The 27765-nt window shown below is 47.1% G+C and overlaps 2 pseudogenes; both read right to left on the bottom strand.

Moving 5' to 3' along the window:
- Positions 1 to 1413: 1413 nt before the first annotated feature.
- On the bottom strand, positions 1414 to 7883 carry LOC125546562 (uncharacterized; annotated as a pseudogene).
- Positions 7884 to 22970: 15087 nt separating this feature from the next.
- LOC125546561 (uncharacterized) lies at positions 22971 to 27182 on the bottom strand (annotated as a pseudogene).
- Between the last annotated feature and the right edge of the window lie 583 nt (positions 27183 to 27765).

Genomic DNA, 27765 nt, shown 5'->3' with positions numbered 1-27765 from the left:
GAGCGATATCTCTGAAAATGAACTCACTGCGAGTGTTCCATATGGCCCAAGAAATCAAAATGATTCTGTCCAAGTGTCCATGGCAAATGAAATATGAAGCATGGTGTTCAAGTTACTAATAAGCTGATCCTGAATCCCTTCTGACAGAGGAGACCATTTGGGGCAAACATATTTCCAGCAAATTTGTGCAAAATCACAGCGAAAAAATAGACGATCTCTGGTTTCTAGGACATACTCATCACACATGACACATCTGTAGTCCTGAATGAACAAATTTTTCCTTCGAAGGAGCTCTGTGGTGTTCAGCATGTTGTTAATCAACAACCAGAAAAAGAATTTATGTTTCAGTTGGGTGCAGGCTTTCCAAAGACAGGCACTAGCAGGAATGGTTGTAGTCTTCCGAATGAGAATTTTATAGGCCTTGGCAACTGTGGAAGTCATGGCAGCAGAGGGGTATTGCTAACTGTCAGCTTGATCAAATAACACCAAACACAGGATTCAGAGTTTCAGGGTAACAATACGAACCATGTTCTGCAATAGCTACATTAGGTGTGGTCACTGCTCAACTACTAACTGAATCTTTATTTGAAGGTGGTGAAAGGAGTAGTTGGTCGACGTTGAACGTGCAGGCAGGGAGGGAGGGAAGAGATGAGAGCAGGGGCGAGATACCTTGCTCCGTTGGTCCACCACTACGCCATGCCCAGCCGGGGGTTCGCCTCCAGGAACTCGCGCCGGCGTCGGCAGGGCCGTGGGGGAGCGGCCACTACGACCAAGCCAAGGTCCTCGCGCCGGCGTCTTCGGCCAGCTCCTAACCCAGGTCCTCGCGCCCGCGGCTCCCTCTCGCGACCACTACAACCAAGCACAGTCGGGGGTTGCCTCCAGGACCTGGCCCCGCCGCCGTCGCCCAGGTCCTCGCGCCGGCGCTGCGGGAGGTAGCCGGGCAATTTTTGGACGGTAGTATTCCAGGGCTGCCGCGGGGCGAGGTTCCGGTTGCGGTGCCCATGAGTGTCTACTCGTGAGATGAGACGAGTGGATCGGGAGACGACATTGCCATGAGGAATTTTCTTGACGGATCTACCCTCGAAGTAACTAACTGGCCCCATCAAAATTTTGTAACGGTCCGCTGTTATATGTAATTTCTCGTAATTTTAGTTTTGTAACTCCTCGTAACTTCTATTTTCCTACCGTCAGATTAGGCTGGATGGACGGCTCGTAAAATCGCCAATCACTGTAACAATTATACTATCTAGGATGATGTGGTAACACCGAGAGTGTGTGGATTTGTAAATACGCCGCCCTTATCTACACGCTATGTGACAAATACCAACTATAAAAATCTTACTTGTTCAGGTAGCCAATACTTCTTACATACACACAATTTCATAAAAGCCAATTATACAACGACTTGTCTATTCAGTTAGCTATTGCTACCGAAACAATAGAATTGAGATAAGCATCCTTGATTCCATGTAGCTTGGCAGCCACCTCCTGCATGTTGATACGGTCGCCAGGAGATGGCTTGGTGCAAGAAAGGCCAACGTTTAGCATAGATAGAAGACATTCTGAACATTTTTCCTTCAAGGCCATTGGAGTTTCCTCCAACTCTTGTAGCAGTTGGGGGTCAACAATCTCCAATACCCGACCTGGGAAGCTGGCCTCTATAAACTTCACTATGTTGAGTTCATCCTTAAATATGTCATCAGTCGGCCTTCTTCGGATGAATATCTCGAAGAGAACGACACCAAAGCTGTAAACATCCGCGGCAGTTGAAACTTGACCACCCCCAGCATATTCTGAAAATGAAAAGAGCGGAGTTATGTCACTGTCGCTGCTTAATATAGATGTGGAAAAAATGTACCAACTTGAAATATAAAAAAAAGACCGTTACCTGGAGCGGCGTATCCAATCGTGGAACCAACTTTGAATCTTGCCAGGCCGAAGTCTCCAACATGAGCTGTCATATTGTCATCCAAAAGAATGTTTCTTGGTTGTTATGGTGTACATACTCCAGTGCATCCGCTACGTCCACCACAATACTTATCCTTTGAGCCATCGTAATGAGGATAAAATCTGAAGAGCTTTCATACTGCCCAGTTGAGTATAGTAGTTTATGTAAGTCCCCTCGTGGCATGAGCTCATACACTAGAGCCTTGAAATCATTGCCATTAGAATCAATGCTAGAGCATGCAGTTAGGATAGGGACTAGATTGCGGTGTCTCACATTTCTCAACATATTACATTCTGCAATGAAGCTCTTGTGTGCCCCTCTTGTCTCTAGGTTGAACGCTTTCACAGCAACCTCTTTTTCATCATGAACTAGTTTCCCTTTATATACAGAACCGTAACTCCCTCTGCCAATTAGGTTGGAAGTTGAGAATCCCTCTGTTGCTCGCTAGATCATTGAAAGAAACTTGGGGGAATTTTGTAACAAATGATGGTAGAGATGTAGATTTGCTCTTGTGCTTTCCTCTTGAGAGCAATAAGCCAAATATGACCATAGCAAGTGAGACCAAACTAGCTATTGGGATAACTACTTTGAGCACGAAATATTCCTTGTGCCTAGTTGAATTTGAAGGCATCACAGAACATGCTAGCATATGTAACTCCAGTGCCCCACCACAAAGCCCCTGATTTTCATCAATCCGCACGGCAGCTGCATTATTGAAGATCCCTTTTGTTGGAACCACACCATGAAGTTGGTTGAATGACAAATCTAGTTTCTCAAGAAGTTGTAGGTTTCCAAGAGATGTCGGTATTGGCAGAAAAATTCAAAACTTTGAGGTTGCTTATCTTTCCTAATGAAGTGGGCTGCCGGCGGATCTGCAGGGCTCCCCTTTGGTGGCGCTGCGGCGATGGTGGCGGCCTGGTCTGCGCCGGGCGGCGAGGCGCAGGCTCCTCCTCCTCCCGATCTGATGGCGCCGCGGTGGTGCCAGCGCTCGAGCGTGCGGCGGGGTCTGCGAGGGTGGTCGGCGCGCGACGTCTTCCTCCCCGATCTGATGGCTCCACGGTGGCGCCAGTGCTCAGGTGGCGGTTGCCTTCGGCAAGCGGTGGCGGGCACCGGGCTCTCGGCGGCGCTCCGGCGTGTGCAGGCAGCGGCAATCCCTATGCGCGGTCGGCGGCTCCGTCTCTGATCCGGATGGCGCGGGGGATGGCGGCGGCCCGGTGTGGCCGGCGATCTGGATGCGGTGGTGCCGGCGGCTCGCTAATCTGCCAGTACTCCAGGGTCTGCCTGGTGGTGCTGGTGGTGACGGCGGCCTGTGCACGAGAGTTGGATCCCTTCGAACTGATCAGGGTGAAAACTTGCCTTCGGCTTCTGCTAAGGCCGGCGGTGGCAGCGCTATCTGCGCCGTTCCCTTCTTGAAGGCATCGCCGTGGAGAAGTTCAAGGACACTCTCTGCTACCTCCAGGGGAAACCCTAGATCGGATGATCGGATGACAGCGGCGCTCTGGTGTCATTCCTCCCTTGGGGCGTCATTCTTGGAGGTACACACGTGATCGAGGGACCAGAGGACGGATTCTTTGGTGGAGCGGTGCTTCATCCTACACATTGATGGCGACGGATCTTGAAGGCGTGGCGCAGTGCAGATTCGGAGTTTGCTGTGGGAGGATGGACTCGCGCAGGAGGACGACGCTGTCGGGCGTCGTGGTGGCGTCCTGGCACGGTACATGCAACAGTACAGCTCTGAAAATGGATTGGTGGCAGGTGGCTGCGGTGGCCTCATACCCGGCAGGCGTCCTGGTTGAGGAGTGCGCCGGACTGGTAGGGGCCCCATACCCGGCACGCGTCCTGGTTGGGACCTCAGGTTTTAGATGTTTAGGTTTGGCTGCGATGTTTGTTTGGTATTAGGCTCAGACTATCTGCGCCCCTTCATCAATTGGATAGGTGTAGCGACAATTGTTGCTTAGACGGTGGCTTTAATCTTGCTGTTGTATGGCTTTATAAGGTCTTGTGATAATAATTAATAAAATGGCCGTATGCATTGCCCATATGCAAAGGCTGGGGCTCATCCTCCTTTTCTAAAAAAACAAGAATATCTGAAGGTTGGGTAGAGAGGAACAAAGATTTGGTGGAACCTCTCCACTTAGACCATTGAGACCAAGGCCAAGGCCGATAAGAGTAGAAATATTCAAGATGGCTTGTGGAAACCTGCCCGACAACTGATTAACACCCATAGACAGGTATTGCAAGCTCGAAAAATATGCAAACTCACTTGGGATATTTCCCTTGATGTGATTATACTCACAATAAATGGCGGTTAATGTTGTGATGTTGGCACTAGAAGCTGGGATGGTAACAGTAAGTTTATTAGAAGAAGTCCTCAACACCTCAAGGTGATGAGGTAAATCAGTGGGAAGTTGGCCAACTAGATTGTTAGTTCTAAGATTCAGTACCTTGAGCTTTGAGCAGTTTGCGAAACTCGGCACTGTTCCCTCCAGCGTGTTATTATTCAAGAGGAGTGTTTGGAGGTGATTCAGGTGACCGAGCATGGGTGGGATCTCCCCGGTGAGCAGGTTCTCCGTCAAGGCTAGAGAACGAAGGAATGTTAGGTTCCCAAGTGAAGAAAAATCTCGGCCTGTAAGGTCTAGAGAAGTGACACGACGTGGAGCCTTCACACTGCACATGACACCTTCCCAATCGCAAAAGTGGGTGCTCTCATTCCAGGACATCAGGGCTTGCCGTGGGTCGAGACTGATTGCGTCCTTGAATCCAAGCAGTGATAACCGATCCGTCTCGTTGTTTCCATGCGAGGAGGAGCTACAGAAGACGACCACATCATGTGCACTCAAAGTCACCAGTACCAACTTTCATGCCCGGGTAGTTCTGTTGTACATATGTTGGTCGAGTTAGATTCCAGTATTCTCTTTATAGGAATGCATAGTAGGATGAAGGAGAAATTTAAATAGTATATATAGCTAATATAATGCTACCTCTGTAAACAAATATAAGACGGGTTTTTTCGAACCATGCTATATATAAGACGTTTTAGGTCACTAAAGTAGTAGTGGATATATTCATTATTCATGGAATGCACTTGAACGTTCCAGTGTGAATTACTTATCCACCTGGGGTTTGTTGGTCATCTTCTCCCACGCTAGCTTTTACTTCCCTGACTGGAACAAGAGCTACAGCTGCTACAGCCTACAGGGCAGAGGAACTGGGAATTTAAGTGATTAAACTAATAAAAAATGTGTTAATTAGCAGGTATTCATTACTCCACGGATGAATTACGTAAGTGCCTGCTCTTCTTCTTCTTCTTCTTCTTGTTGAAAAGCTACAGATGCTGCAGAGCAGAGGCGAGACGTACAAAGCATATAATGTGTGCAAAGGTTTGCAGTTTGGAGCGAGTGTTTGATCGACCTTCACCACTACGGCCTTACTTTATAAGTACTAGCTTGCCGCGCGCTGCCCGGTCATCTTCGTTTAGTGTGCAAGTGGTTGGATCAGAATACAATATCACGTCTTGAATACCACGTACCTTTTCAAAGCTACTCCGTATATGCATGCATGCTATGCTTTCACATTTTTTTTTAGAAAAGGAGGATGACCCCCGGCCTCTGCATTTGGGAGATCCATAAGGCTACTTTATTGATTATTCTCAGGACCTTACAAAGTATTACAACAATGAGTCTGAATCCACCATCTTGGCAACACATGCCGCTACTTCTATCCAAAATGATGAAGGGGTGCTAGCTGGACCACTACCCAAACCACTCACCTAAGCCTAACATTAAAAGCCGGAAACCGAAACATATTCGGAAGCCCCAGCCGAGCCACATACCGGGTCTGGGGCACAATCTGGTCAGACGCACTCGTGTGTCGTCACCGCCATCTTCCACAGGTCCGTCTTCAGATCAATTGAGGCTTCTACCTTGACTGGCCACTCTGCCATCGACGTCACCATGACGCCAGACAGCAACGTCCTCCTGCGCGAGTCCATCTCCGCGCATCGGGCGGCGAGCCTCCACAGCGCCATGCCGCCGATCTTCGTCGCCATCAATGAGTGAGATGAAGTACCGCTCCACCATGGCATGTACAAGGTGAGGAAGGGCGAGGTCCCCATCGGAGACACGGCCGGAAGAGAAGCACCGCAGCCCCGAGACACTGCCCGGAGCTGCGACGCAGTAGTCAGGCGGGCCGCCACCAGGAGCCAGACAAGCTTGCCATGCACACCCAGCATCCCCATGCCCAAGTCGGCGCCTTCAAGAAGGTGACGACGCTGTGGCGCCGCCGCCGCTTAGCCACCGGGGCTAGGGTTTTCACCCGGGCGCAGGGGAAGGGGGGAGGCAGGGGAGGTTTAGCCTCGGCGCCGCCACCAAGGAGGGAATGGTGTCCGGGACGCCATCGATGCCGTGACCGCCACCAGCGGCCAAGGGTTTCCCCCGGCCAAGCGCCCTGCCTCCACCACCGAACCAGCCACAACATCAGCAGGCGCGTGTACGCTGGAGATCCAGGCCGGCCAGAGGTCATGCATCACGAGCAGACTAGGATCGCCTCCGATCTGACGAGGGGAGCCCGGGGCCTCCCCGCGCCATGACCTGCGCCCACCGGGACCTCGCTGCCCGCGCAGCCGAGGGGATCCGACCTACCTCACCGACGAGCACTCCCCGCCGTCGGAGGAGCGCCGTCCGCACCAACGAGGCCGCCGCCTCAGATCCGGACCCTCACCACCGAAAGGGAGCGGTCTCGCCCCGCCGCCACCATCCCGGGAGCCGGCGCCGGCTTCGCCGGCCATTCCTCCGGTGGTGGCGAGGTGGGGAGGGAGGTTGGAAGGGTGTAAGGCGCCGGATCTGGGTTCCCCCGTCACCGCCAGGGAGGGCGACGCGGGGGACGCGGGGGCTACGCATATCCTATGCTTTTTTTTTTATCCAAGTGGCAGAAAAGAAACATCGATTCCTTTGCCACAACCAGAATGGGCACATGGTAGTATATGTAACATCTGTGTGCGCCATCTCAAAACAACTGCCCGCAATGGTTTAGAGACTCTCTTTTGTTGTGCATGCAGAGAGAGACCGGGGAAGTCATCTCTTTAGGTTATGCATTTCAGACGGGCCTCCTCCATATTGAAATCCATAGTCACCACGCACAAGTACGATATCGATAATTAATTAACCTTGCCTACTCTTTCCATTGATTCCTGCTTTTACTTTAAGTTAAAAGAAAGGACAGGTAAGAGCCCCCGGTCTTCCATTGATTCCTATACTTGAATTGATGATTCAATACGGTCACGTGATCGATTGATGTGATCAGGCCTCTTGTTTTGATCATGTATGTAGCAGGCAGGTTCTGACTGGACTTTCTAGCACGTAGAAATACAATAGCGGATCTGAATGTTCAGAGTGTTTTGGATGACATTCTGAATACACTTCTTCTTCGATACAACCTCTCTAAACACTTTAACGGCTGAGATCGCACCGTACCCCTTCATTAAAAAGGGCAGGATCATCCCAGCACATAAAAAGCCGCCACCCGCGCGACGGGGCTCTACGCCGACTACCCGTACACGCGTCCGTCCGCGTACGTACAACGACGACCAAAGAAAAAAAACGACGCGACCTGTCGAGCGACGTACTCGTAGCGACGTGGCGTCGGCTGGACGAAAAAAAAGACGATGCGGCGTGTGGGGACGAGACGACACGACGGGCGGTTGCGTGCCGTATAAGCGTCGGTCAAGGGCGGTTCCCGACACGGCCGCCGACCCGATGCGCCATTAATGCCGGCGTTAAGCCGGGCGTCGGTCACCTACCGGACGGCCTCCCTCACCCACCGACGCCTGCCTTTAAAACGCCGCTCGTCGCCCCGTCTGCCTCCCTCCAGTCCACTCGACGCGCCTCGACCCGCTCACCCCACCCACCGACGAGCTCCCTTTCCCGGCGGCCTGCATGGCGTCCGACGGCGGCGGCGGCAGATCGTGGCCGACGAGCCTGGGCACGCCGGAGACAGACGAGCTCATCCGTCTCGGATTAATGGTGCCGCCGGGCTGCCGTCTGCCTCATGCGTTCCACATCACCACCGACGGGTACCCGACGAGGGGGCCCGGGGCGAACCCGGATGAGCTCCGCCAGCACGTGGGCGGCCGGTGGAACATCGCCGGCCACGCGAGATTTTGGGAGGGCAAGAACTACTGGGCCGTCGTCGCGCAGGCTCGTCGGGAGTTGCGGACAGGCGGCTCGTCGTCTGCCGCGCGCGGCTCGTCGTCCGCCCCGCGCCGGCCCCCTTCGGCGGCCGCGCCGTCTCCGAGCTCGTCTTCCGCCCTGCGCCGGCCCCGCCGTCCTCCTCCGGCGGCCGCGCCGTCTCCGAGCTCGTCCCGCCCTCCGGTTCCCGCCATCGCCCGGCCCGCCTCCCCTCCTGTCGTCGAGATCCCGCCGAAGCAGTTCGCACTGCGCGAGGACGGCGACCCCGACGACTGCCCCGGCTATCTCATCGCACTGCGGGCGTCGCAGGCAAAAGCGGCGGCCGCGGAGGCGAGAGAGGCCGCCGAGCTGTAGGCCGCACTCGACGCGGCGGCGGCTATGGCGGTGGCAGCAGAGGCCGCCGAGCTGCAGGCCGCACTGGATGCGGCGGCGGCCATCGAAGCGGTGCAGCCGCAGGTGGCTCCGGAGGAGGGCGACGGCGGCTACTGGGACGACGGCGGCAAGAGCAGCGACGGCGGAGACGACGACGACGGTGACGTCGGTGCGGGGGAGATCGTGGACCTCGCCGACTCCGACGACGAGTAGATTAGGATTAAGTCGTTATTTTAATTAAGTTTAGTTAAGTCCTGTTTAATTAAGTTTTTTATGTTTTAATGTAAAATGAACCGTCGTTATGCTGAATGAACTATCGTTTATCGTTATGTTGGAATGAAAATTAGTATGAAATATTATGGACAAAAAGTGAATCATTTTATAAAATAAAAGTAGCCCGAAAGAAATTAAAATTAAATAGTTTACCGGTATAATTGAAAAAAGATGAAGAGAGGAAGAAAGGAAAAAGTATAAAATGAAATTCGAAGAAGGAATTTGTAATTTTTTTTAAGAAAATTAGTTTGAAATAATTTTGAATTAAAAACAGTGCTTTAGGACTGTCGAAGCCGAAAACCGTAGAAAATTCAAACAGACCCAAAATGCACATAAAATTGGCACGCATGATTCTCATGTAGATAGAAGGCGATAAAAAAATTTGGGCATGTTTGTAAGTTACAGAAAGAAAAGTGTTCAGTACAAACATTTTCGCATCGAAACCACCAGGTTGCACAGCAAGTGCCAGTGCGGTTTGCCGGAATGCGCCCAACTATTTGCAGCGCGTGTGGGGCCCCACCCGGGCAACCCACGGCCAAAATGAACGAAATCCGACAACGAACGCAAGTTGCGTCACGTCCGGGCAGTATTTTAGGGGTTTTCGGCCCGGAAAATCGTAGAAAAATCCATACAAACTCGAAACACGGCAAATTTTTGCGTGCGTGCCTTGCATGGTCACTGTGGCCCGTGAAAAAAAATTGAGCACGTTTGGCGGATGCGAAGCGGAGACGTGCGACCGAGGGTCCCCTCCGGCCATACCGAAACCACCCCCTTCCACAGCAAGTGCCTGAGCGGTTTCACGTGTTGGGTTTCGTAGTAATTTCAAAAAATTTCCTACGCACACGCAAGATCATGTGATGCATAGCAACGAGGGGGAGAGTGTTGTCTACGTACCCAACGCAGACCGACTGCGGAAGCGATGACACGACGTAGAGGAAGTAGTCATACGTCTTCACGATCCAACCGATTAAGCACCGAAACTACGGCACCTCCGAGTTCGAGCACACGTTCAGCTCGATGACGATCCCCGGACTCCGATCCAGCAAAGTGTCGGGGAAGAGTTTCGTCAGCACGACGGCGTGGTGACGATCTTGATGAACTACAGCAGCAGGGCTTCGCCTAAACTCCGCTACAGTATTATCGAGGTATATGGTGGCAGGGGGCACCGCACACGGCTAAGGAATAGATCACGTGGATCAACTTGTGTGTTTCTAGGGTGCCTCTACCTCAGTATATAAAGGAGCCAAGGGGGAAGGGGGGCACCGACCAAGGGAGAGGGCGCAGGAGGAGTCCTACTCCTTCCGGGGGGGAAAGAGAGAGAGGGGGGCCGGCCACCTTCTCCTAGTCCTAATAGGACTAGGGGAGGGGGAAGTGGCGCAGCCACCTTGGGCTGCCCCTTTCTCCTTTCCACTAAGGCCCATGAAGGCCCATATGGCTCCCGGGGGTTTCCGGTAACCTCCCGGTAACCCGGAAAAATCCCGATTTCACCCGGAACACTTCCGATGTCCAAACATAGGCTTCCAATATATCAATCTTTACGTCTCGACCATTTCGAGACTCCTCGTCATGTCCGTGATCACATCCGGGACTCCGAACAACCTTCGGTACATCAAAATGCATAAACTCATAATGTAACTGTCATCGTAACCTTAAGCGTGCGGACCCTACGGGTTCGAGAACAATGTAGACATGACCGAGACACGTCTCCGGTCAATAACCAATAGCGGGACCTGGATGCCCATATTGGCTCCTACATATTCTACGAAGATCTTTATCGGTCAGACCGCATAACAACATACGTTGTTCCCTTTGTCATCGGTATGTTACTTGCCCGAGATTCGATCGTCGGTATCCAATACCTAGTTCAATCTCGTTACCGGCAAGTCTCTTTACTCGTTCCGTAATACATCATCTCACAACTAACATATTAGTTGTAATGCTTGCAAGGCTTATGTGATGTGTATTACCGAGAGGGCCCAGAGATACCTCTCCGACAATCGGAGTGACAAATCCTAATCTCGAAATACGCCAACCCAACATCTACCTTTGGAGACACCTGTAATGCTCCTTCATAATCACCCAGTTACGTTGTGACGTTTGGTAGCACCCAAAGTGTTCCTCCGGTAAACGGGAGTTGCATAATCTCATAGTCATAGGAACATGTATAAGTCATGAAGAAAGCAATAGCAACATACTAAACGATCGAGTGCTAAGCTAATGGAATGGGTCATGTCAATCAGATCATTCAACTAATGATGTGACCTCGTTAATCAAATAACAACTCATTGTTCATGGTCAGGAAACATAACCATCTTTGATTAACGAGCTAGTCAAGTAGAGGCATACTAGTGACACTTTGTTTGTCTATGTATTCACACATGTATTATGTTTCCGGTTAATACAATTCTAGCATGAATAATAAACATTTATCATGATTATAAGGAAATAAATAATAACTTTATTATTTCCTCTAGGGCATATTTCCTTCAGTCTCCCACTTGCACTAGAGTCAATAATCTAGATTACACTGTAATGAATCTAACACCCATGGAGCTTTGGTGCTGATCATGTTTTGCTCGTGAAAGAGACTTAGTCAACGGGTCTGCAATCAGATCCGTATGTATCTTGCAAATCTCTATGTCTCCCACCTGGACTAGATCCCGGATGGAGTTGAAGCGTCTCTTGATGTGTTTGGTCCTTTTGTGAAATCTGGATTCCTTTGCCAAGGCAATTGCACCAGTATTGTCACAAAAGATTTTCATTGGACCCGATGCATTAGGTATGACACCTAGATTGGATATGAACTCCTTCATCCAGACTCCTTCGTTCGCTGCTTCCGAAGCAGCTATGTACTCCGCTTCACATGTAGATCCTGCTACAACGCTTTGTTTAGAACTGCACCAACTTACAGCCCCACCGTTTAATGTAAACACGTATCCGGTTTGCGATTTAGAATCGTCCGGATCAGTGTCAAAGCTTGCATCAACGTAACCTTTTACGGTGAGCTCTTTGTCACCTCCATATACGAGAAACATATCCTTAGTCCTTTTCAGGTATTTCAGGATGTTCTTGACCGTTGTCCAGTGATCCACTCCTGGATTACTTTGGTACCTCCCTGCTAAACTTATAGCAAGGCACACATCAGGTCTGGTACACAGCATTGCATACATGATAGAGCCTACGGCTGATGCATAGGGAACATCTTTCATATTCTCTCTATCTTCTGCAGTGGTCGGGCATTGAGTCTTACTCAACTTCACACCTTGTAACACAGGCAAGAATCCTTTCTTTGCTTGATCCATTTTGAATTTCTTCAAAATCTTGTCAAGGTATGTGCTTTGTGAAAGTCCAATTAAGCGTCTTGATCTATCTCTATAGATCTTAATGCCTAATATGTAAGCAGCTTCACCGAGGTCTTTCATTGAAAAACTTTTATTCAAGTATCCCTTTATGCTATCCAGAAATTCTATATCATTTCCAATCAGCAATATGTCATCCACATATAATATCAGAAATGCTACAGAGCTCCCACTCACTTTCTTGTAAATACAGGCTTCTCCAAAAGTCTGTATAAAACCAAATGCTTTGATCACACTATCAAAACGTTTATTCCAACTCCGAGAGGCTTGCACCAGTCCATAAATGGATCGCTGGAGCTTGCACACTTTGTTAGCTCCCTTTGGATCGACAAAACCTTCCGGTTGCATCATATACAACTCTTCTTCCAGAAATCCATTCAGGAATGCAGTTTTGACATCCATCTGCCAAATTTCATAATCATAAAATGCGGCAATCGCTAACATGATTCGGACGGACTTAAGCATCGCTACGGGTGAGAAGGTCTCATCGTAGTCAATCCCTTGAACTTGCCGAAAATCTTTTGCGACAAGTCGAGCTTTGTAGACAGTAACATTACCATCAGCGTCAGTCTTCTTCTTGAAGATCCATTTATTCTCAATTGCTTGCCGATCATCGGGCAAGTCAACCAAAGTCCATACTTTGTTCTCATACATGGATCCCATCTCAGATTTCATGGCTTCAAGCCACTTTGCGGAATCTGGGCTCACCATCGCTTCTTCATAGTTCGTAGGTTCATCATGATCTAGTATCATGACTTCCAGAACAGGATTACCGTACCACTCTGGTGCGGATCTTACTCTGGTTGATCTACGAGGTTTAGTAGTATCTTGATCTGAAGTTTCATGATCATTATCATTGGCTTCCTCACTAACTGGTGTAGGTGTCACTGAAACAGTTTTCTGTGATGAACTACTTTCTAGTAAGGGAGCAGGTACAGTTACCTCGTCAAGTTCTACTTTCCTCCCACTCACTTCTTTCGAGAGAAACTCCTTCTCTAGAAAGGATCCATTCTTAGCAACGAATGTCTTGCCTTCGGATCTGTGATAGAAGGTGTACCCAACAGTCTCCTTTGGGTATCCTATGAAGACACATTTCTCCGATTTGGGTTCGAGCTTATCAGGTTGAAGCTTTTTGACATAAGCATCGCAGCCCCAAACTTTAAGAAACGACAACTTTGGTTTCTTGCCAAACCACAGTTCATAAGGCGTCGTCTCAACGGATTTTGATGGTGCCCTATTTAACGTGAATGCGGCCGTCTCTAAAGCATAACCCCAAAATGATAGCGGTAAATCAGTAAGAGACATCATAGATCGCACCATATCTAGTAAAGTATGATTACGACGTTCGGACACACCATTACGCTGTGGTGTTCCGGGTGGCGTGAGTTGCGAAACTATTCCACAGTTTTTCAAATGTACACCAAACTCGTAACTCAAATATTCTCCTCCACGATCAGATCGTAGAAACTTTATTTTCTTGTTACGATGATTTTCAACTTCACTCTGAAATTCTTTGAACTTTTCAAATGTTTCAGACTTATGTTTCATTAAGTAGATATACCCATATCTGCTTAAATCATCTGTGAAGGTGAGAAAATAACGATATCCGCCACGAGCCTCAATATTCATCGGACCACATACATCGGTATGTATGATTTCCAACAAATCTGTTGCTCTCTCCATAGTACCGGAGAACGGCGTTTTAGTCATCTTGCCCATGAGGCACGGTTCACAAGTACCAAGTGATTCATAATCAAGTGGTTCCAAAATTCCATCAGTATGGAGTTTCTTCATGCGCTTTATACCGATATGACCTAAACGACAGTGCCACAAATAAGTTGCACTTTCATTATCAACTCTGCATCTTTTGGCTTCAACATTATGAATATGTGTATTACTACTATCGAGATTCAATAAGAATAGACCACTCTTCAAGGGTGCATGACCATAAAAGATATTACTCATATAAATAGAACAACCATTATTCTCTGATTTAAATGAATAACCGTCTCGCATTAAACAAGATCCAGATATAATGTTCATGCTCAACGCTGGCACCAAATAACAATTATTTAGGTCTAATATTAATCCCGAAGGTAGATGTAGAGGTAGCGTGCCGACCGCGATCACATCGACTTTGGAACCGTTTCCCACGCGCATCGTCACCTCGTCCTTTGCCAGTGCCCGCTTATTCCGTAGTCCCTGTTTCGAGTTGCAAATATTAGCAACAGAACCAGTATCAAATACCCAGGTGCTACTGCGAGCTCTAGTAAGGTACACATCAATAACATGTATATCACATATACCTTTGTTCACCTTGCCATCCTTCTTATCCGCCAAATACTTGGGGCAGTTCCGCTTCCAGTGACCAGTCTGCTTGCAGTAGAAGCACTCAGTTTCAGGCTTAGGTCCAGACTTGGGTTTCTTCTCCTGAGCAGCAACTTGTTTGCCGTTCTTCTTGAAGTTCCCCTTCTTCTTCCCTTTGCCCTTTTTCTTGAAACTAGTGGTTTTGTTAACCATCAACACTTGATGCTCCTTTTTGATTTCTACCTCCGCAGCTTTCAGCATTGCGAAGAGCTCGGGAATAGTCTTGTTCATCCCTTGCATATTATAGTTCATCACGAAGCTCTTGTAGCTTGGTGGCAGTGATTGGAGAATTCTGTCAATGACGCAATCATCTGGAAGATTAACTCCCAATTGAATCAAGTGATTATTATACCCAGACATTTTGAGTATATGCTCACTAACAGAACTGTTCTCCTCCATCTTGCAGCTATAGAACTTATTGGAGACTTCATATCTCTCAATTCGGGCATTTGCTTGAAATATTAACTTCAACTCCTGGAACATCTCATATGCTCCATGACGTTCAAAACGTCGTTGAAGTCCCGATTCTAAGCCGTAAAGCATGGCACACTGAACTATCGAGTAGTCATCAGCTTTGCTCTGCCAGACGTTCATAACATCTGGTGTTGCTCCAGCAGCAGGCCTGGCACCCAGCGGTGCTTCCAGGACGTAATTCTTCTGTGCAGCAATGAGGATAATCCTCAAGTTACAGACCCAGTCCGTGTAATTGCTACCATCATCTTTCAACTTTGCTTTCTCAAGGAACGCATTAAAATTCAACGGAACAACAGCACGAGCCATCTATCTACAATCAACATAAACAAGCAAGATACTATCAGGTACTAAGTTCATGATAAATTTAAGTTCAATTAATCATATTACTTAAGAACTCCCACTTAGATAGACATCCCTCTAATCTTCTAAGTGATTACGTGATCCAAATCAACTAAACCATAACCGATCATCACGTGAGATGGAGTAGTTTTCAATGGTGAACATCATTTATGTTGATCATATCTACTATATGATTCACGCTCGACCTTTCGGTCTCCGTGTTCCGAGGCCATATCTGCATATGCTAGGCTCGTCAAGTTTAACCTGAGTATTCTGCGTGTGCAAAACTGGCTTGCACCCGTTGTAGATGGATGTAGAGCTTATAACACCCGATCATCACGTGGTGTCTCGGCACGACGAACTTTGGCAACGGTGCATACTCAGGGAGAACATTTCTTGATAATTTAGTGAGAGATCATCTTATAATGCTACCGTCAATCAAAGCAAGATAAGATGCATAAAAAGATAAACATCACATGCAATCAATATAAGTGATATGATATGGCCATCATCATCTTATGCTTGTGATCTCCATCTCCGAAGCATCGTCATGATCACCATCGTCACCGGCGCGACACCTTGATCTCCATCGTAGCATCGTTGTCGTCTCGCCAATCTTATGCTTCCACGACTATCACTACCGTTTAGTAATAAAGTAAAGCATTACATCGTGATTGCATTGCATACAATAAAGCGACAACCATATGGCTCCTGCCAGTTGCCGATAACTCGGTTACAAAACATGATCATCTCATACAATAAAATTCAGCATCATGCCTTGACCATATCACATCACAACATGCCCTGCAAAAACAAGTTAGACGTCCTCTACTTTGTTGTTGCAAGTTTTACGTGGCTGCTACGGGCTTAAGTAAGAACCAATCTCACCTACGCATGAAAACCACAACGATAGTTTGTCAAATAGACTCCGTTTTAACCTTCGCAAGGACCGGGCGTAGCCATACTTGGTTCAACTAAAGTTGGAGAGACAGTCGCCCGCAAGCCATCTCTGTGCAAAGCACGTCGAGGGAACCGGTCTCGCGTAAGCGTAAGCGTACGCGTAAGGTTGGTCCGGGTCGTCTCATCCAACAATACCGCCGAACCAAAGTATGACATGCTGGTAGGCAGTATGACTTGTATCGTCCACAACTCACTCGTGTTCTACTCGTGCATATAACATCAACATAAATAACCTAGGCTCGGATGCCACTGTTGGGTTTCGTAGTAATTTCAAAAAATTTCCTACGCACACGCAAGATCATGTGATGCATAGCAACGAGGGGGAGAGTGTTGTCTACGTACCCAACGCAGACCGACTGCGGAAGCGATGACACGACGTAGAGGAAGTAGTCGTACGTCTTTACGATCCAACCGATCAAGCACCGAAACTACGGCACCTCCGAGTTCGAGCACACGTTCAGCTCGATGACGATCCCCGGACTCCGATCCAGCAAAGTGTCGGGGAAGAGTTTCGTTAGCACGACGGCGTGGTGACGATCTTGATGAACTACAGCAGCAGGGCTTCGCCTAAACTCCGCTACAGTATTATCGAGGTATATGGTGGCAGGGGGCACCGCACACGGCTAAGGAATAGATCACGTGGATCAACTTGTGTGTTTCTAGGATGCCTCTACCTCAGTATATAAAGGAGCCAAGGGGGAAGGGGGGCGCCGGCCAAGGGAGAGGGCGCAGGAGGAGTCCTACTCTTCCGGGAGTAGGACTCCCCCCCCCCAATCCTATTCCAACTAGGATTCCCCAAGGGGGGAAAGAGAGAGAGGGGGGCCGGCCACCTTCTCCTAGTCCTAATAGGACTAGGGGAGGGGGAAGTGGCGCAGCCACCTTGGGCTGCCCCTTTCTCCTTTCCACTAAGGCCCATGAAGGCCCATATGGCTCCCGGGGGTTTCCGGTAACCTCCCGGTAACCCGGAAAAATCCCGATTTCACCCGGAACACTTCCGATGTCCAAACATAGGCTTCCAATATATCAATCTTTACGTCTCGACCATTTCGAGACTCCTCGTCATGTCCGTGATCACATCCGGGACTTCGAACAACCTTCGTTACATCAAAATGCATAAACTCATAATGTAACTGTCATCGTAACCTTAAGCGTGCGGACCCTACGGGTTCGAGAACAATGTAGACATGACCGAGACACGTCTCCGGTCAATAACCAATAGCGGGACCTGGATGCCCATATTGGCTCCTACATATTCTACGAAGATCTTTATCGGTCAGACCGCATAACAACATACGTTGTTCCCTTTGTCATCGGTATGTTACTTGCCCGAGATTCGATCATCGGTATCCAATACCTAGTTCAATCTCGTTACCGGCAAGTCTCTTTACTCGTTCCATAATACATCATCTCACAACTAACATATTAGTTGTAATGCTTGCAAGGCTTATGTGATGTGTATTACCGAGAGGGCCCAGAGATACCTCTCCGACAATCGGAGTGACAAATCCAAATCTCGAAATACGCCAACCCAACATCTACCTTTGGAGACACCTGTAATGCTCCTTTATAATCACCCAGTTACGTTGTGACGTTTGGTAGCACCCAAAGTGTTCCTCCGGTAAACGGGAGTTGCATAATCTCATAGTCATAGGAACATGTATAAGTCATGAAGAAAGCAATAGCAACATACTAAACGATCGAGTGCTAAGCTAATGGAATGGGTCATGTCAATCAGATCATTCAACTAATGATGTGACCTCGTTAATCAAATAACAACTCATTGTTCATGGTCAGGAAACATAACCATCTTTGATTAACGAGCTAGTCAAGTAGAGGCATACTAGTGACACTTTGTTTGTCTATGTATTCACACATGTATTATGTTTCCGGTTAATACAATTCTAGCATGAATAATAAACATTTATCATGATTATAAGGAAATAAATAATAACTTTATTATTGCCTCTAGGGCATATTTCCTTCATCACGGAATGCACCCAACTTTGGCAGCGCGTGTGAGGCCCCACCCGGGCACCCCACGGCCAAAATGAACGAAATCCGACAAGGAACGCAAGTTGCGTCATGTCCTGGCAGTATTTTAGGGGTTTTCGGCCCAGAAAATCGTAGAAAATCCATACGGACTCGAAACGCGGCAAATTTTTGCGTGCGTGCCCTGCATGGTCATTGTGGCCCGTGAAAAAAAAATTGGGCACGTTTGGCGGATGCGAAGCGGAGACGTGCGACCGAGGGTCCCCTCCGGCCATATCGAAACCACCCCCTTCCACAGCAAGTACCTGAGCGGTTTCACGGAATGCACCCAACTTTTGGCAGCGCGTGTGGGGCCCCACCCGGGCACCCCACGGCCAAAATGAACGAAATCCGACAACGAACGCAAGTTGCGTCACGTCCGGGCAGTATTTTAGGGGTTTTCGGCCCGGAAAATCGTACAAAATCCATACTGACTCGAAACGCGGCAATTTTTTGCGTGCGTGCCCTGCATGGTCACTGTGGCCCGTGAAAAAAAATTGGGCACGTTTGGCGGATGCGAAGCGGAGACGTGCGACCGAGGGTCCCCTCCGGCCATACCGAAATCACCCCCTTCCACAGCAAGTACCTGAGCGGTTTCACGGAATGCATCCAACTTTTGGCAGCGCGTGTGGGGCCCTACCCGGGCACCTCACGGCCAAAATGAACGAAATCCGACAACGAACGCAAGTTGCGTCACGTCCGGACAGTATTTTAGGGGTTTTCGGCCCGGAAAATCGTAGAAAATCCATACGGACTCGAAACGCGGCAAATTTTTGCGTGCGTGCCCTGCATGGTCACTGTGGCCCGTGAAAAAAAATTGGGCACAAAACATGTTTGTTTTTCGTGCAAAATTTATAAAAAATACACTAAATAACAAAATTATACAAATAAATAAATCAATACATATTCAATATTGTAGACTGGCCGTCGCCCACTTAATAATCGCCGCGGGCCCGACGCAGCAAAATATCTGCCCAATATCTGCACGAGCCGTCGCTATCCGAGGGAATATTCCCGACAACCGCGCACGTCGCCCAATCACGGCGCGCATGCCCTTTTTGCTTCGTACGTGCCGACGACGCGCCCGATCTGATCCCCGTCGCCCGCCGCCGTCCACACTGTCGTTCCCCGCCCGACAGCGTCGCGCCGCCGTCAGCCCGCACTAGTCGAGGTCACCACCCGCCGTCAGCGCCGGTCGTCAACGCCCACCGTCAACGCCCGTCGTCACCCAGCAATAGTTGACGTCACCACCCTTCGTCAGCGCCGGTCGTCAGCGGCCGACGTCACCACTCGCCGTCAGCGCCGGTTGTGAACATGCCGTCAGACGCCGCCGTCAGCCGCTGTGATCGCCGTCGCCCGCTGTAGTCGCCGTCAGGCAGGTATATATTTTAAAATTTTCAACATTATATAACACATTAGCTACGTGCAACGTCACATAGATATTTTTATATGCAGTATGGACATCGATGGTGTGATTGCATGTTCTGTAGAAAAATGGGTTACTCTTGTTAATAAGTTAACATCAAGTCAGCGATTTACGTTTTACGAAACGGAGATGGAGGGCATGTTATGAATACCTTCGGTCAAGATGCGTGATAATTTCCTTGCGCTTATGATTCAAGGTTACAATCCTAGTAGTAAAAAATTCATGGTGCAAGAGGCAGCCAGAAAAAAAAAGGGTTGATTTCACTGAGGCCTGATGATGTGTTTGCTATATTTGGTTTGAAGAATGAAGGAGTTGATGTTTCTAGTTTTTTGAGTATGGACCAAGGCAAAGCAATAAAAAAATTCCAGCTAGTTTTGTTAACAAGAAGAATGGTAAAATATTGATTGATGATCTTATTGAGAAGATTGTGAGAAATAAAAACGCGGACGATGAATTTGTTCGGATGGCATTTCTCGTCCTGTTAGGGACTATAATTGCACCAGTGTCTAATGAGTACATTCTGAAGAATTATTATGCACTAGTGCAAGATGTCAGGCAGATAAAAAAGTTTAACTGGAACGCATTCACTTTGCGGTTTTGTTTGTCGGAGATTGGTACGGTCTTGTAGCCCGGTCGTGTTAGGGAATGGCCACGTGGCAACCTAGCACTTCTGCAGGTATGATTTATTTTTTAAATTAAATAGTTGTATTATGTAATAATAGTGTAACACATGCTAAATGGTTGTTTGTTTGTTTTGCAGTATCTATATTGGGAGAAGGTGCAGCCAAGCACCGGTCCAAAGTATGATCCTTTAGCATTGTTGAGCCCCTTGATGAGGAATTGGACAGAAGCGGCAGCGGAGAAAAGAGACAAGTACGACTTTCAAAATGGTCGTGGTGTTGGAATGGTAATACGTTAAATATTTATTTTTCCATTTAAAGTCTGCAATTAATTATTAATTAAATATGATTGTATGATTCTTTATGTTGTAGATCGATGACACCATTACTGAAGAGTACCGCTTAAACAAAATAAGAATGGAACAAGCTGAAAAGAACAAGAAATCCAGTACGAGAAAGTCTAACATTACTGGAAGGAGAACAGACGTGAGTACATCTGAGGCTTCAGCTACCCAGAACCCTATTATGGATCGGATTTTGACTGAGCTGAAGCACATTCGTAAGGATATGCTTCGTATGCCGGAGCTATGCGCACAGGTACAAGTTTTCTGATTTTGCCGTTCACAATGGTTTTCGATGTGTCACATAACTAATTACAACTAATTTTTAATCACAAAGGGTCATAGAGAAATTGAACAAAAGCGTTGTATTTTACAAAGCCGGTGATAGTGAAAAAGAAGAAGAGAATGACTATGGTGAAAATAGTGAAAGTAGAAACTATGGTGGAAAACCTCGTAAGGAATTTGTATATAATCCTGACGTGGAAAATTTCAAAACATCGGGAAAAAAGAATGCGCAAGAGGATGATGAAGATGATATTAATGATTCTGAAGAGAAGACACCTTATTATTGCACACCTGAATATTTCGATAGTTTCAAGGGTGATAAAGAAGATCCTATTGAAGTTCCTGAGGTATCTGATGAGAAATCCGTTACATCTTTAGGAACAGATGAAATCGCATCACGTGGATCGGTAGATTGTATTGGAGAAGATGAGGTACAGGAGAAGGGTGTAGGGAAACGGAAGCGGAGACGATCAAACCTTATAAAGTCTCCTTATATTCCCGTTATACCTACAAAGCGTGCAAAGCGTTCAGCAAAAGCAAGTGAGTTTTATCATATTATTTTTGAGCTGTAATTACTACTTATCATTGAATTATTAACATATTACCGTCATGTATTGCAGAACTATTCAAGAAAGAAGTCTTTGAAGAAGAATACGATGTGATTAAAGCTAGTGTTAAGTTTGTTCGTGCTTATCAGCGGTCAGCAAAACATAGAAAGAAGGAAATATTCAATGATGGCATGCGCGAAGGTCTGAGTGCAGAGAGGGCTTGTAAGATTCTTGACCATGAATGGTTAACCGGTGATGTAAGTTATTGTTCTGTTTTCCATTAGCATTCAATGCAAATTGGAATTGTTATACATCATTTAAATTATTTTCAGGTTATCAATGCTTATTCGTCGTATCTGTTGGGAGTTGTTGGTGAAGATCGTCATATAATGCCAACCTGGCTGGTCAATTGGTTACTTGAATTTAGACCGGACACCCAGGGAGGAAAAAATGACAACGAAGTTGTGGCGAAGAAGAATGGACCCTTGAATAGATGCACCGATGAGTATTTTAAAAAATATAAGGTAAGTTCAACTGCCTTAAAGTATGCATATATGGGATATAAATAATAAGATAGTATATGTTGATTGCATCATATTTTCGTTGTGATGCAGCTTTATATTCCTCTTAATAAGGGAAATACCCACTGGGTTTCGGTTGTCATGCATCGCCTGAAGGAAGAGTTCCACGTTCTTAATTCTTTGATGGGACCCGAACTTGACAGTGAAATTACAGAAAAAGTTGAGGAGCTGGTACGGCATAAATTTACATGGGCATATTGAAATTATCATTTAGTAACTGAACTATGTTAAATTCTTTTCGTGCTATCATGTATATGAACAGAAAAATCAACTTGGATATGACATACGTGATGCGAATGCGAGCGGTGCTGTGAATTTTCCAGATGTGTCTACCTGGCCTATCAAAACGTATAACATCCCACAACAAGAAGACGGGTGAGTGAATACTTTCATATTGTTTAATATCTTACCTCAAATGCGAACTTATGAACCGTTGTTTGTACGGACCAGCAATTCATGTGGAATATTTGTTCTTCGATGCTTTCAATATTGGAACGGTGAAAAATGGACAAGCCATTTTTCTCAGGTCTGGTTTTATTTCAAATGCTTATATTCAATTAAATTCATTATGTAATACTATTTGAATTGTACTAATATGAAGTTCTAACAGGGGTCAATTGATAAATCGAGGGACTTAATGATTGCGCAGCTTATTTTTTCGGAGAGAAATACGCTCAACGATGTGAAGGACAAAGTTATCCGGCTTGCAAAGAAGAAATAAATGTGGCAAAATTTTTATACAAGAAAATTTTGTAAGCTCAAATAATGTTTACATTTATTTCGACTATCATATCTTGTGATGAAGAAAACACTACTATTTTGAATATTTAAGTCGAGAATGACATTTGGATTATTATGTTGTCTTCATGCCGTTGTCTTTACATTTGAAATCTTCATATTTATAGTTGTGCAGTCGTCAAATTGTTTTCCTATATTGCTGAATGTTAAAAAAAATGTACATGTATTTATTATGCACTTTAAAGCACTGTCGCCGTCGCTTATTATAACACCGACGTTCTTAATTTCCTTTTCTACAAAAAAAATTGCCGACAAGTGCGCCGGCCAGTCTGACGTCAGACAGGACCGACGGCACTGTCCAACAGGGCAGCGTCAAACGACGGGTAGCATAACTAATTAAGGACGCTCGACTGCAAGTGCGCCGCCGGGTATATAAGCTGGTCGTCGCGCGCTCCGTCGGGCGAGGTGGGACTAAAACTTAGCTATCGCAGCCGCCGTGCCTGCAGCGACGCGCGTGACCACGTGGGCCGGCCCAATACCATTGTTTCCGCCCGCGGCGCGACGACGGCCCAAGTAGCACGCGGCGCGACGACGGCCCAAGTAGCACGCGGGGCGACTTGGAATGTTTAGTCCCACCTCGGCCGACGAAGCGCGCGACGACCGGCTTATATACCCGGCGGCACATAGGCTATCAAACTCCTTTCGTTGCCTCGTACTGCTGCCGCCGTCCGACTCTGCCCTGTGGGACAGTGCCGCCGGCCGACGCTGCCACTGTGGGACAGTGCCGCCGGCGCACTTGTCGGGTGTTTTTTTTAAATGACGGCGTTCTAAGCGACAACGACCGTGCAATGCAGAAAATATACAGTAAACAGCAACGGCAGTATTATGCAAAAATGAGCATGTCAAAATAAACAACAGTGACTTGCACAAAATTAATAGTAAAAATTAACACATCAAAATAAACAAAGTAAAACTCCTTCTTGCATTACATAGTCTGTCATCAAAACCAAATAGTCTGACATCAACGAAGTAAAATAAGTTCATATAACATATTATAACAATTATTCAAGATCAAATGTATAGAACATTAAAAAATTGTCTTCAATGAAAGGGTGGAACGATCTTCCATAGCCATCCATAATAAAACTATCTTCAATCAAAGGGTGAACCAATCTTCCATACTCCACAAGTTAAGCAAAGTTCCTACATAACAATAAGATATGTGTTAATTCACAATGAACAAATAAATTCGGTTTAAACAATAACATATACAATAACATAAGAAAATCATACTTAGGATTTTGAGGGCACGTGGACTTATAATGACCCGCAACACCGCACTGTCCACATTGACGTTTGCTTTTCTCATCAAAAGCTTTTGGTCGCCCATTTTTAGTGACATCAGGACCATCCTTACCGCGGCCTTTAACATTCTGTTTTGGTGCGCCTTTGGTGTTAACTTTTGCAGGATCACGAACAAGACCATGATCTTGATTAGGCTCGAATGCATCGTCGTTCACAAACTGTACCTCCGCACCAGGCTCATCCTCCTCAGTGTAATCATTATCTATTATGTCCCTCAGAGCCGCCTTCAACTTGTCGAATAAAAATAGTTTATGGCATGCTTTATGAGTTGCTTCAGCAGATAAGATAGTCAACTCGTTGTACCTAGCTCTGTCCCCTGCACCTGCCCATCCCCATGCAAACAGATCGCTAGTGCGCTTCACGGGAAGTCCACCCCTTGCAACTTGGCTCAACCTCCGCAGTACTAAACACTTAGGTATCTCACGTAAGCGTAGCTGAATCAGAACGTGAAGAATATGTTTGCAAGGAAGTCCTTTGCGATACATGCTTCTGCAACTGCACTTCACAGTTTCTTCTAAGTTACCTGGGGTGTAGTCCACAGTGAATCTGATATCTCTATTTTCCTTCCATGTCAGTATGAATCTGTGAGTGTCTGCTCCTCTCAGTCTCTCAAGGACCTCTAGCTCCCGTGCCTTCTTCATATCTTCCTGCAAGATATAAAAGTTTGCCGCAGTGAACTCACGGGCAGCTGATTTCTCAATATCTTTACACTCATCCAATACTGGTACTAGAACTGTCTGTGAGTTTGTGTAATCGTCATGCGCCTCATTCTCACGGAGACGAACTATGCAGTTCTCATAGTGCACAATCATATCAACAATAGTCATACCGGAGTCTAGATGCAAGTGAAGGCATGAATTCAGACTCTCACTTCGCTGGTTACTTCGCATACCTAAGAAAAACCCACCTGACAGATATGATGCAGTCCAAAGCCTTTTCTTCTTGTACATCCTACGTAACCATGTCTTTGTTTTCTCCGACTGCCATTTGGCGGTAAACGCTGCCCATCTCTCCTCGAATACCTTTTTTGAAGTGGCATAATAAAGTAGAGACCTGAACTCCTTTAGAGACTTATGATGAAGGTGTTTCTGCATGTTCTTCTCAATATGCCACGAGCAAAGACGATGCCAAACCTCCGAAAGTACCTTTCTTATGGCCTTAATCATAGATGCATCTCCATCAGTAATTACTGACCTGGGCCTCTTCTGACAGTGAGCCCTCAAAAACGTCTGAAGCAGCCAGACATATGTATCTTCCGTCTCGTCAGACACAAGAGCACAACCGAATACCGTGGTGCAACGGTGGTTGTTCAGACCGACAAAAATGGCATGCCATACCTATTCATCCTGTATGTGCTGTCGAAGACTGTCACATCACCGTAGTCAACATAGTCTCGACGTGATTGAGAATCACACCGGAATATGTTTTTCAGCCTTCCTTCATCATCGACGGTGTGATTAAAGAAGAAATCTGGATCTCTCTCTTTTCTGGTCATCATGATCCCAATGGCAGTGTCTGCATCACCTTGCGCAAGCAACTTCATTTTTTCTCTATAACACATGTTATAAAGCTTCTTCCTCCCAAAACCAGCCTTTGCATATGACCCGGACCTACTGACGAGTTGATCATAAATCATATGTTTCCTGATTCCAGCACCTGCCATGGTTAAGATCTCAGCCTTCTGATATTTTTTTATCTAATTGTGAGACCGAAGAAACGTGACTTCATCCGGTCTAGCTAGAACGTGACTGTGATCATCATTGAAACTGCTGACATACCAAACGTCACGCTCTTTATCAAGTTTCAAAGTTATATGCGCATCGCAGAAGCAACGAGTCTCCCCTCTCAGCCTGCGGGTCCTGCCTTCCATTGTACAACGTTTTGCCTGTCGTTTCCCAGCTCTCGCACACACATACTTTCTCAAGTGCTTAGTTGCCTCAGGACCTTTCGAATATTTCAGTGAGTCCTTTCTTACGCGGAAACCACGCTCGTACGCATACTGATTATAGAAATTGTAAGCATCTCCTAATGACTTGAACGTCTTCCTCATGACCTTCCAATGCATGTCCAATGATTCTTGCTGATATTCATCAAATCCGATGTCAAAATTAAACAGATCATCACCAACATGCTCATCATTCCCGCTTGTACCATCTACATCTCCCTGTAAATTAATGCATTAAACCATTTATGTCAGTCAGTTATAATTTTAAAATATACTGTAGTGATGTAAGTTTCAAAACTTACTTTGCTAGAGCTGTCATCATGAGATGCATCAACGTGCGATTTGTCACTTTCATCGTCCATAATATTCCTCACAAAGTCCCCGTCCTCGTCCATCTGCGCGCATTGCAAAAAGAAACATGTAAGCGCTCATATGGTTATTATGTCATTTCTTCTCTGATTTTATTAATAACATACCCGGAGTGCACTTTCAGCAAATGAATCATCTATATCCATATCATCATCATCATCGCCATGTCACTGCATCATGCAAAAAATATTAAATTTTCCGTGCGGTCTATCATATTTACCCCCTCATATTTATTGTTTTATCAACATTGATCACACTTACATTGCCACTATAAGATTCATCCAAACTCATGTACTTCTCCTCACGAGGTTCATCCATATTCCGTGACGAGGTTTCGTTGTCCTCGCCGTAATCATCGCCATCATAATTTCCCTCCTCCTCTAACTATATATAGTTAAAAAAATTGTACGATGAATCAAATGCCGTGTAACATCATCCTTAAAACAACTATCTTATCAAGCACAACAATGTCTCAAACCAACCTCTTGCACGGCGGCGAGGATTTCAGCCGGATCCATTTCCTCCGATGACGAACGTGATGATGGCGTGACGTTGCTGGCCGGCGGAGGCAGGTGTCGACGGCGTGAGGACGATGGCTGGTCGTAGTAGGCGTAGTGCGCGGAGGGAGGCGGCGACGTAGATCGCGGGTGGGCGGCCATCTGGGCGACGGGAATGGAATGCGGCGGCGGGCACGCGCGCCGGCAGCGGTAAAGGCGCCGGGGCACGCGCGGCGGCCTGTTTGGGCCGCGACTCGGGCGACGGCGACTTCGTGCAGATGGGGGCCAACGTGGAGACGGCCTGGATGCATTAGGGTTCAGGGTTTCGACAGCGGGCGTCGGCGGCTACCGTGTCTTTTTCTTTCCTCCAAAAACTGTCGACACCAACGTCGAGACGTGAGGGCGTACGGCGACGGGTGCGGGTATGCGGGCGGGCGGGCGGGCGTACGACGTCGCGCGCGACGTACGGTGTCGGGTGGGTATTCCTATACCTAATGTGAAATTATCATACTACCCACTATACGTTTTAGGGGGAGGGGAGGGGGGGGGGGGGGGGGGGGGTTGTACCGAAGCACTCCCCTTCTGAATATGTGTTCTTAGACAAACTTCACACTTCAAAGGCACAAAGCTGCTCGGCGCCTGAAGCAGACCCTACAGGCAGGCCACTGGTTTGCATTTGTTCCTTATATTCTCGTCTGTCCCAACTAGTAGAGAGTCAACTAGTTGTCGTGATGCTTGCTCACTG

The sequence above is a fragment of the Triticum urartu genome, chromosome 3A (genome assembly GCF_056163025.1).
Source record: "Triticum urartu cultivar PI428250 chromosome 3A, HENAU_Tu73, whole genome shotgun sequence".
NCBI lineage: Eukaryota > Viridiplantae > Streptophyta > Magnoliopsida > Poales > Poaceae > Triticum > Triticum urartu.
Note: the sequence above shows the minus strand (reverse complement) of the source record. Positions and strands in the feature narration are given on the sequence as shown.